Source organism: Cupressus sempervirens, chromosome 7 (genome assembly GCF_028749045.1).
Source record: "Cupressus sempervirens isolate cs-2001-9-10 chromosome 7, ASM2874904v1, whole genome shotgun sequence".
Classification (NCBI taxonomy): domain Eukaryota; kingdom Viridiplantae; phylum Streptophyta; class Pinopsida; order Cupressales; family Cupressaceae; genus Cupressus; species Cupressus sempervirens.
In genome coordinates this window covers 82457549-82469334 of record NC_143124.1, presented here as the reverse complement: position 1 = coordinate 82469334, position 11786 = coordinate 82457549, and the positions used below count along the sequence as shown (strand labels likewise).

Sequence of the window (11786 nt, the reverse complement as noted above, 5' to 3'; positions counted from 1 at the left end):
AATTTGTCAAATGTCAATTTCATTTCAGAAAGTCTAGAAAAGAACACAAGAACTTGATCCTTCTTGCTTACTGCATGACTGGCCAGAACTTGTGTTCTTTTCTAGACTTTCTGAAATGAAATTGACATTTGACAAATTTTCTACCTATTGGGATATCTTGTTTACACCTGCAACACTAAAAGAGATTGTTGTCATTTGGAAAGAATGCATGTTTTTTTGTCACCTGGGGGGCATATGAATCTTGTAAGTGGTTTTCCTTTGGATGTCCAATGTTCAATGACACCCTCTTCTTTAGTTTAGAGCCATTATACTAAGATTCAGACCCACCTGCTGTTTGAATGCTAGTTTTCTTATCTCATATATAGAATAGCATGTAAGCTTTCTAGGAAAGCACACTTTTCTCACTGACTGAATAGACCTAGAGTACAAAATGTCATAAGAATAACTTCAATCAGTCTAAGAAACTTCAGTATAATTAGTGTTACCATATAAAGAAAAGGTTCTACATAAAATTTTAGGGCTCGTTTGTTTGCTGGAATTAACCTGGAATAGGGAAACGGGAATAGGAAAATTGGAATAAATCTATTCCAATTTTGGTCCAATGTAAGAATAAATCTAATTCCAAAAAATACTTGGAATTTGATTTATGCTCATTTTGGGCCAAAATTGGAATAAATTTATTCCAATTTTCCTATTCCTATTTCCCTATTCCAGGTTTATTCTAGCAAACAAACGGGTCAGTAGTTCTTTTGTGTATCCTATTATACACAAATTATAATGAGCTTGCTCCACAAAATTAAACATGTCTTCACAACTGTAGCAAATGTATACCCGATTATCATCTAAAGCATGCCAGATGCCTATGGATGAACAAATAAAGTAGAAATAATGACCAGAATGTGTGCTCCAGCCATCATGAACAAGAACACCATAAAGAGTGTTCTTAAAATTGCCCTCCTATGATTGATCAATAGACAGAGAAACTAGAATATCATTCAAATGTGCAATATTTATTAAAAAACTAGTAGATATTACAAAACCTATATTATTAGATTCCACTGAAAATGTGATCCATTGGCAAATAATATTGTAAGGGCTACTTACATGTGAACTACTAACAAATGGTTTGAGATCCAACGTACAACCAAAATCTACTTTTTTGTCTATTTTTCCTCCAGATCCAACTACACTGAAGTGCTTGAGATGAATTGCAAGAACATGTGGTGCTTTATCAATTTTGAGTTGTTCTAGAGCCTTCACTTTTACTTTGCATCGTTCACATTGATCTCTTTTCACACCCCCATCTAACTGCTCCACTGCCGTTTAACGGGATAATGCTTTCAACAAGGAATCTGCTCGAATGATCTCTAGGCTCAAATCTAAGAAAGGATCAAATTTATTTGAGCAATAAGAACATTGTGTGCACTTTACCTACAAGCCAGATTAAAGCAATTGCTAATGAATAAAATACTTTTCTAAGACTATAACCTAGAGTTGCCAGCATAAAAATAATTTTGAAAGGTTTAAGTGACTCAAAAAAGTAGAAATAATGACCAGAATGTGTGCTCTCGCCATCATGAACAAGAACACCATAATCAATCATTTTCTAACATCTTTTTACCCATTGTGTACCCATTGCACATCAATGTAGTATTGCTAGTTTTTTATTCATGTTATGCATGGAAAAAGCATACAGTAAGGGTCACATCAAAGTTTTCATTGGTAAGGAGAATCCCAAAAAATTACCCACCATATTACATGGGCCTAAGGAAAGCTTTATGCTTGACCAAAGGCAAGGCACCTGCAGCTAAAAGTCAGGATGATCGAACTAGACTGAACAATGACTTTACAGAAAACACTTTGAAAACTTGTTAAGAAAATCTATCAACCTGCAATAAGATTGTATTAAAAATAGAATTATACAGATCCATATTATTAAAACTTAAAATACCTGTCATTATTAGGTGTTCAAAAAAGCACACGCTGGACACCTCTTGGAATGTTCAAGGCCTCCATAACCTTTGCTACAATAAGAAAGAAATCCAAATAATATTAAATCTTTGCTAAAACTCCAATTCACAAGGATGTATAGTTATGTTCTAATAATCAAATACTAATAGTAAAAAACACAAAGCTAAAATGGATATGTCGCTAGTTTTTCTCCATTCATTCATAAAACAAGCTGGATACTAAAATGTAAATGTTTTCTCTTTAAATTATATCATGCTGATCACAAATACTAATCACAGATTAGTTATCCAAAAGGGTGCAATATTATATTAGACAGAGATCAAATAAATATCCAACGTCTTTACAAACCAAACATAATCAATCATATCACATTTCAATAAGGTAGATATTAGATACAGTGAATAACTTCAGACCAGTATGGTACATATCACTTTTACATTATGATGTATCTATAACAGTGATTACTTGGTCTTGCAAATTTCTTTACAGAAATTCTAATGATACTTATTGCAGATTAGTAATCAACATTAGATCATCAGGATCTATGATATTAGGTCATTTTTCTCAAGTTGAATCAATATCATCAACTTCAAGAGCACCCACACAGCCACTAAGAAGTTCTACTTGTAGAAGAAATTTGTAAAATATTAATTGTAATTGCAATTTTTTATCATATAACACCATGATTGTATTAAGCTTCTTTATTGTTTGTGAATGAATGAAAAACCACTTAGTTTTATAAAGTTACAAGTTTCTTAATTAGTAACTAAGGAATAAATAATGAATTCATTAGTGATGTCACAGTCACCCTATTGCTCATGAAAAGTAACTCTTCTCCATTTTCACTCTTCCATGAGGTCACTTGTCCACCATACAACAATACCTACACAAATATAACATTAATAATTTATACATATGACCTAAAAGAGAATTGATAAATTGAAAATGACATCTGAACCACAACTCAGATTAATCCATTAATTTCTATTGACACAATGTTAAAATCAAGGGATAGAGAAAATAAAAAGGAAATAGGAAGTAGATCTAATGAGCCATGTTAAATATAAGATCAAGGTTACATTAAACCATCCTATGCTCTTAAACTAGTATCAATAACTAGCAACAAATGACACAAAACCAAGTATATGCGCGTATGTAAGTATTAATTGTTTTTTCTCAATTTCGCTCTTCCATGAAGCCAGTTGCCTATCATATAGAAAAAAGATACAAAAAATCCACATATAACCATATAATCAATGAAATGATTAAAAATTTTAAATTTCAGAACCCTGTACCATGAGCAACTCATGAATAACCTGTTTGCGGGAATCACTGACATGAATGAAGCAAGAAGACTAAAAAGAAATAAAGCTATCATAATATTGTTTTAGGTATGGCTCCAAAGAACCCTACAATATGACCTATATGCCCTATGAATGATATCAGCAACAATTGACAATAAATCAGGAATATAAACATATAGAAATATTGATAAACTATATTATTCCTACCAGGCGAATAAAAATTGATGATCGTGCTGATGGACTACCATCTTGTAGTAAAGATAAATTGGATCAAGCTATTAGTGTCTTAAGCTTTGGTGGAAAGAATTTCAGTGGGTTGTGTTTCTTCACTAACAAAAATAATCTAAGCTTGTTAAATTTCTTCAAAGATCATAATAAAATATTTTGAAGTAGGAACAATCAGTATACTATGTAGTGTAGGTAACATTGATGTTCCTAGAAGCCTTTTGTTTTTAGCATAAATAGACTTAACATAAACTATTAGTCTATTAATGAGGAATGTAGACCTGCTTGGACTTGTTACAATCCTAGAAACTAGAACCAATTATCTTTTCCTTTACTCACAAGGTTATAAAAACTACCATAACCAAAGTCCAAAAAATCCAAAATCCAAAAAGTCATGAATTGGAGAGAAAACTCAAAAGCTTGATAGAAAGAACTTAAAATAATAGATCATTTCAAATCTCAATACAACCTCAACGATGAACACAATTCAAGAAAAAAACTTATTTATTGACCAAAAGAATACCTTAGAGCTTCTCTTAGATTGAGATTCCTATGTAGATTTACTATTATTTGAACTAGACATTGATGTCCAGGCATGGTTCAACATAACTTGAGTTTCTAAGCCTAACTTTCTAACCTCTAAAAATGGAAGTTCAAATGTCGATCCCAAAAAATTAGTTGAATAATTGACCTGCAATAAAAGAAAGTGAGAAAAATTCATATACATATTCTATTAAACGTTTGAAGACATGAGATTTCTACATTCCATTAGGTGAAAATTGAAAGAGATTCTAGCAGTAACTGTGTAGACATTTTTCAATCTAACTAAATCAAATTAAAAAAAAAATTATGTTAAAACACCATACAATTAGAAGTTACAGACTACACAACATTTTTGTAATAATAGAATCTCGACAAAAATGTAAACCATATCTAATACAATGCAATTACATACTTGGGTCTTCCTAGACAACTAAGTGGTTGGTCATGACTAAAAATTTGAAGTACAGGATCAAACATTGTTGGATAGAAAGGCTTCCCAGCTTCAAGCCATCCAATCTCATGTTCATTTTTTTCCAGGACTGAATCCCCAAGTTTCTCCTCCTGAAACTCGTCCAAGAATTGAACAAATGCCTCAAATGTCAGATAGCCAACCTATTGGGGGAAACTAAAACTTTCAGGGTGAAACCAAACATGTTTGTTGAAAAACATTTTAGCACTTCACAAATAGTAAGGAAACGATTTCTACTCAATATAAATATCATAGAAAATACTATCATATACTTTCTAGGTTTTATGAGCAATCGAAAATCCTCATTTCTACTAAGCATGCCCGAGTGAAAAACCTATATTAGACCAGTAATGATCTCTAGGATATCAGTAGATCACTACAAATTACTCACCTGAAGGTAGATGCTTGTCTCAAATTGGCTCTTTAGAGCATATGACATTATTCTCATGCTCAAATTACACACCCAGTGATAGCATAACATATATTAATTCAATGAAACTAATTTTAAGAAGGGTTTAGTAATCTAGATGCATATTTCACATGTGAGCAATGGTACTCTGCAACAATCATGAGATAATGTAGTTCAAATTTTGGTGGGAATGTTAAAATGTGATAAATAAACTTAAAGTTTCATCTAGAGTTACTTGTTAGTGAATGTACATGTAAATTCATAAGGATCATTGTGATGAAACTAAGTTACAATCAGGATTCCAAGAACAACCTATCAAATAATAAACAAGTCAAAATATGAATTTTATTAAATTTTAAAAGTTTAGAGATTAGAGATTGGATCTATGAAATTTTAAAAGGTTATTGTTTCAAGTGGTTCATTTACAAATCTTATTTCATTTGATATGGTTAAAAAATTGAATCTACCAAGAATAGCACATGTTAGGCCTTACAAAGCACAAGGATTGGATGTTGGATGTTGTGAAGATGTGAAGGAGTAAGCTTATGTTCACTTCACCATTGGATCATATAATGATTTTGTACTATGTGAAATTGTACCTTTGAGTGGTTGTCATATAATTTTAGGAAGGGCTTAGCAGGTTGAGAAGAGATCCCTACATGATGGCAGAAAGATCACCTACACTTTCACAAATAATGGAGAGAAGATGGTATTAACACCATTGGAGGAGCACAAGACAACTTGGAAGGTGTCAGCAAGCATTGGCATCTTTGAGAGGGAAAGGTTCCTAAGAAAATAGGAACATGGTGAAGCAATGGAAGATGTTTTGATCAAAAAGGATGATGCTTTGAAGAAAACAACTAATGAGAATGAGGTTGAGGAAAAGAACCTAGAAAAGGATGATATGAAGACAAGTTGTCCATTTGAAGGAAAAATAAAAAATGAGTAGAAATCAAGTGTTGAAGAGCAAGGAGAACCTAACACCAAAAAGGTTCAAAAGGTTGTAGCAGAGGTAAAGAGAAAGGATGTTGATGAAGACAGAAAAAATCAGGTCTTGAAGGGCTTGAGGGAAAGGAGATGATTGGAACAAAGATGAAAAGTACAAATGCTGATGTAAATAAAAAAGAAACAAGGCTTGGAGAAGCAGATATGATATTGATTGGTTCTATATGGTGTCCATTGAAAGTTGGACAAAGAAAATTCACAAAGACAATGATGACTAAATCGGATAGAATAGCCACTTGCAGACAGCAGTAGAGGTCTCAAGGTGCAAAGAGACTAAGGATGAGAAGACAATGGATATGAAGAGCCAAGGGAAGGCTAAACAAGGTGATTATATTCCAAGCATGGAGAAGCATGAAAATATGAGTTATTTTGGTTTGTTATTCTAATTTTGTTGCAAGCATATGAGAATATGATGGAGATTCATAGTGTGGGGAAGATAGCAATAATTGGTAAGAGTTATGTTCTAGAAGGAGCTTGTTATTGCTTCTTGTTTGTACCTATTGTTAGTATCTTATTGAGCTTCACTTTGTTTCGAGAATAGTTTAATATTCTCTACTAAATAGGGCCAACCATGTGAAGGTTGAAGCTCATTTGGCTCCACCCCCCTCCCCCTAACATCACTTTACATTCCCCGTTAATATCTAACATTCATTCTTTCTTTCAACCATTAATAAAATGTAACATTCAATCAATATCACATGATAACATTCATTAACACATTAGATTCGTTAACATGCAACATTCATCAATATTCTGCATTAACACATAATTCATGAACATTCATTAGCACATAATTAAATTCATTGAGACATAAAATTCAGTCATTATCAATTAAGCTATGTAGATGACAATCATTTCTTTGTTTTCTTTCTATTTCTTTTTTCTATGTAAGCTCTAAGAGGAGCATCAGTGTCATCATCAATTCCCCCCTCATTAGTTGTTCTATTCTCTGTTCTTGATGATCTCAAATTCCTATGATGTTGCAAAGGGGGGTCCTCTGCAATAACAAATAAAAGAGTTAAATTAAAATAATTTATTATAATTGTTACAAGTATTTAATTATTTTAAATAACATAATTGTGGTGCTCTTTACCTGATCTGACCACATCATTTTGTCTAGACTCAATGTCAACACAGTCATGAACATTGACCCCTCGATCCTCTATAGCAGCTATACAAAATGTTACATTAATCCAAACACCAAATGCAATTACATATAAAAAATTTAATAGCAAATGTATACCTCCACCACTGGGATGCACATCATGTGAACCTTCGGCATCCATAGATTGTGTAGAAGGATTGTCAGGCTACATTCCAACATCCTACGCATTGTTATCATTGCTTGCTTAAAACATATATACTCACTTTATATTGGAACTTAATATCAAATAGACTAATAGGTAAAGTATTCAATTTGAAATAAATTTCATTTAGCTTATTTACCTGTGGCTCAGATGCATCATTATTAGAACCTTCCACACTGATTTCAGCTCGTAGGTATTCAGCCACAGCTCTATAGCCTTATTGGAAGCCTATTCTCTTATCCTCTTCTGTGAGGCATCTCTTGAACTCTGAGCCCTACATTTTTGCATGGTATGGTGAATTTTACTTGCATTTTTTCATCAACCAATGGAGGGTAGTTAAAATATCAAAAGGAAATGGTAAATAGTTAATAGGGTTTCCAACCCTTGTTACACCTTATTTTGGTCATGTTGGAGTTGTTCTAAACTGTCTTTGGTCTTTGGGAGTCCTAGAGGATCCAATTTCACTCCATCACGACCGTAATTATTTCTATTCTTAAAAAAATTAAAAATTTAAAGTCTAATGTAATGGGCAGTGCTGAAAATATTTAATACTCAACTTGTATTTTTCTTTTGTTAGCAACGTGAAGTCTACCTGACAATCAATAGCAAATCATCTATATCCATCACAATATAATAGGAGAAAAATTGAGCAGTTTTGATGGAGCAATCTACTATATAAATGTTGTGTGTTTGTATGCTTTTCTTGTACCAACATATTTTCTCCAAATTATTAAGTTGGGTAAGAGTTAGTTCAGCTCTTTGGAAATAAAAATGGCTACGAGTGCTACTGCATTCCCTCATTCTTTCAATCACTGCCTTTATTCTCAACCATGGCCTCCATTTGTGAGATTTCTTCATATGAGGATTTTGTGAATGAAGAGAAAAGTAAAATATTAGTGATTGGAGCCACTGGTTATATTGGTCACTTCGTTGCTCTTGTGGCTGTAAATGCAGGCTATTCTACCTATGATCTCATTAGACCCATCACTACCCATGATTCTGCCAAAGAAAAGTGCCTCCATGAATTGAAATATTCTGGTGTTAACATTGTCTATGTATGTCACTAGCTCTGTTCATAACTAAGATTTTGTGGTAGATATGTATGGCATAGTTGTAAAGTCTGTGTACTTATCTAAAATATTGATTTTACAGACTGTAGATTGTTTTGATTGGTCATATAGGTTTAGAATATATGATTAAGCTTTGCTTGTTTGTTCATGGTAACTACTATTGTAGCTGTTTGCTAAATTGTTAGATAGCGGTCATCTTACAAATAATCATGTTTGACTGTCTTGTTGTGAAGTTGGGTATTTAGAAATTATGTTAAGAAGGGGTGTTCAGTCAGTGATCTCCTTATCAATGAGTCTAATTTGGTTGGGATCATGAGCTATATTATAGTTGTAAAAAATTTTGTTGTAATGGGTTTTATTAATGTCTACATGTTCTGTAATGGGTCTTATTAATGTGCATGTATATTATAATGGGTGTTCTACATGGAGATTTAAGTGATCATAATTCAATGGTAAAGGCCATGCAAGGCATTGATATTGTTATTTCAATTGTGGGTGGTGGTCAACTTACAGATAAGCTTAAGATTGTAGACACCATTAAAGAAATTGGCACTATTAAGGTCAGAACATAGGACCCTAACATTATTACCATGAATGCTTGTTAACTGTAATAGACTTAAGAATTGTTGAACTTTGATGCAGAGGTTTCTTCCTTCGGAATTTGGGCATGATATAGATAGAGCCAATCCAGTAGAACTAGGGCTAAGCTTTTACAAAGAAAAGAGAGTTGTTAGGAGGGCAATTGAGGCATCCAACATTCCATACACTTGCATTTGCTGCAATTCTATTGTTGGGTGGCCTTACTTTTATCATACCCATCCCTCTGAGCTTGCTCCTCCCCAAGATCAGTTTGAAATCTATGGAGATGGAAACATCAAGGGTGAGATTTTAAATAATTTCATATTAGTAAATGAAGGAATCTTCACTAATCTAGATTGCAGAGTCTGACTTCAATTGTTGAATTGTTTATATTGAATATGAAAATCCACTGTTGTTATTATATTCTATTGACCTATTTATAATTGATGAGCTAAATAAGGGAGTCCTAGTATTTCCCATCACATTATATAAAAAATTTGATACAATTTTTCATTTACTAATACTTACAACTCTTGCTTGAAGTTTCGAAAAACTACCAGAGCCGAGCTTGTGTGTCCCGTGCTTTTCTAGTCTTGCCTTTGTTGCCTTTGATGTGTTAGGCAATCTATGAAAAGTTCAAAATATGTTAGATAGTATAAATATAGAGGTTAATTAGTACATAATTAGATTCTCAACAGTATCACATACCTTGTTGTACTCTCCACTGGTGTAATATTATTTTTCTTTTCAGCTTTATACTTTCCATCCAAAATTAGAGCCTACCACTCAGCCTCAGGAACATAGGGCGGATGCTCATACCTAGGGTTATCCCATAAATTTTTTCTGTACTGGTCCCTAATATACTTCAAACATAAACCAATTTTTTCAAGGAGATTGCTTCTCTCAAATGCACGAGGTCCAAAGACTTGGGTCATGCTCTCTATAAGATCATCCTTCAACAGTTTGTGTTGGTTATTCCACCTTTTAAGTAAAAAAAAACATGTTAGACTCATAAATGAAGTGAAGCTACCTTTAATATAGTTCAAGAAATGGATGAAAAGGAAAACTATTATAGAAATGATATGAAATCAAAATAGTGGTTTGGGGTTTTAGTTAGGATATGATGTTCCACCAGGTACGCATGGTAGGCCCGAATATTTGCAAACACTCATCACCAAGTTTTCTCCAAAAAAGATAATTCCCTACAAAACAATCATGGGATCATTAGTCGATGAAGAGTGATCAAAAACTAAATTGCTATTATATCACTATAGAATAATAATAACTTTAAAGTACTTGGAACTTTGGCTACTTTTAATGGAATACCTTCATCGTCACTGACGATCAACATGACATCCTTCATTGTTCCCGTACTAGGAACATAGGAACATCCAGGAAATGATGTTGCAGCTCCTATTGCAAAAAGTTTCATAAGTCTTTGTCACGAAGTATAAAAATAAATGATAATTAATGTTAAAGAGTTGCAAAAAAAAAAACTGTTTGTTGGTGTCATAGGAGAGAAAAAGAGGGATTTGTGTACCAGCAGATGGTGCAACAGTCGATGCCTGTAAGTTGCATGTTGCTGACTCATCAGTCAGAAAGAGATTTGTGGTTGTCCTGGATGGAGGTGGCATCATCATAGGATTCAATTGATGTGAAGCTAAAGAATAAAATTGTTAGAGCATGCATAAATATAGAATGCGTGGACTAGCATGGACAAGATTGTTAGAGCATTAAAAAAAAGGATTGTTTGAGCATGTATTGTCAATGATTATGATCATTCCTATATATATTCAGTGGAAAACAGAAGTGGGGAATGGAGCATGCAATCTACCTAAACCACCTACAGCACCCTCATCATGGGAATGGGGCTCGAAATCACGCAAAAAATTCTGTAAAGATAATGCATCCATATTTTAATTAATGCCATAAAAGAGCATAACATAAAAACCATTATTGAACTCTTGTTATAATTAAAAATTTCATTAATACTTACTTCTAAGGTTTCAGAGGTGTGCATCAATTCAGCTCCCCTTTCTCTTATTTCCTGAGTAGTAGGCTTTATGGTTGCCAAACGTAAAATTTCTCTGCCAATTTTCTTTAGCAACTTTTTAGTCTAACCGATCGTGTCATCGGTGTCTGCTAAATCAATATAAAAAGGGTCCTCCTCAAGGGGGGGCTGCTGATCAAGGACTGTAGGTTCCTTTCCCTCCCTCCGACCACTGGCCCTCTATGACAAAAATAGTATTAGTATTATCAAAATTACTCCAAAAAAATGAAGAAAACAACATTAAAAAGATAACATTTTGCTTCTATCTAGTTTGCACAATTACAATGAGTTTTACTTTCTCATGTGTAGATGAGTCAGGAACATTGCCAACATCCCTCCGGGCGATTGCTCCATATTGTGCCCCTGTGTCAAAGATCAAGTATAAAAATATTAGCCAAAAATTTATTGACTAAATGGTATGTTGGAGTCATTGATTAGAAGTTGGTTTAATAGTATGTACCACCCCCATGATAGTAGCCTCATTTGTATCTATGCAGTTCAAATTGTAATCAATAAGAAGCTCTTCCCCTACACGTATTGATTTTATTGCACAGATGAATACACGATTTCCCTCACACGCCTCAACTATGCAATTGAGTTGCTTTATAGTTGACCCAGGTCATGTACTATTTATAAAACCCACAATATTCCCTGTTTCTTTTGGCCTTCCATCAATGTATATAGCCACATTTTTACTTTGATTATTGTCTTGTTGTTGTATATAATTTGTCGAGAGGGCATACCTACGCATACTTTTTTTTTATTGAACAATATGCATCCAACTTTTGTAATCGTAACATGGTCCAACATACTCCATCAATTTAGAAACTTTGTTCTAAGAAACCTTTATGTCG

General features: G+C 33.3%; 1 pseudogene; it reads left to right on the top strand.

Moving 5' to 3' along the window:
* The first annotated feature begins 8713 nt into the window (after nucleotides 1-8713).
* LOC149545607 (leucoanthocyanidin reductase pseudogene) lies at nucleotides 8714-11545 on the top strand (annotated as a pseudogene).
* The last annotated feature ends 241 nt before the right edge of the window (nucleotides 11546-11786 follow it).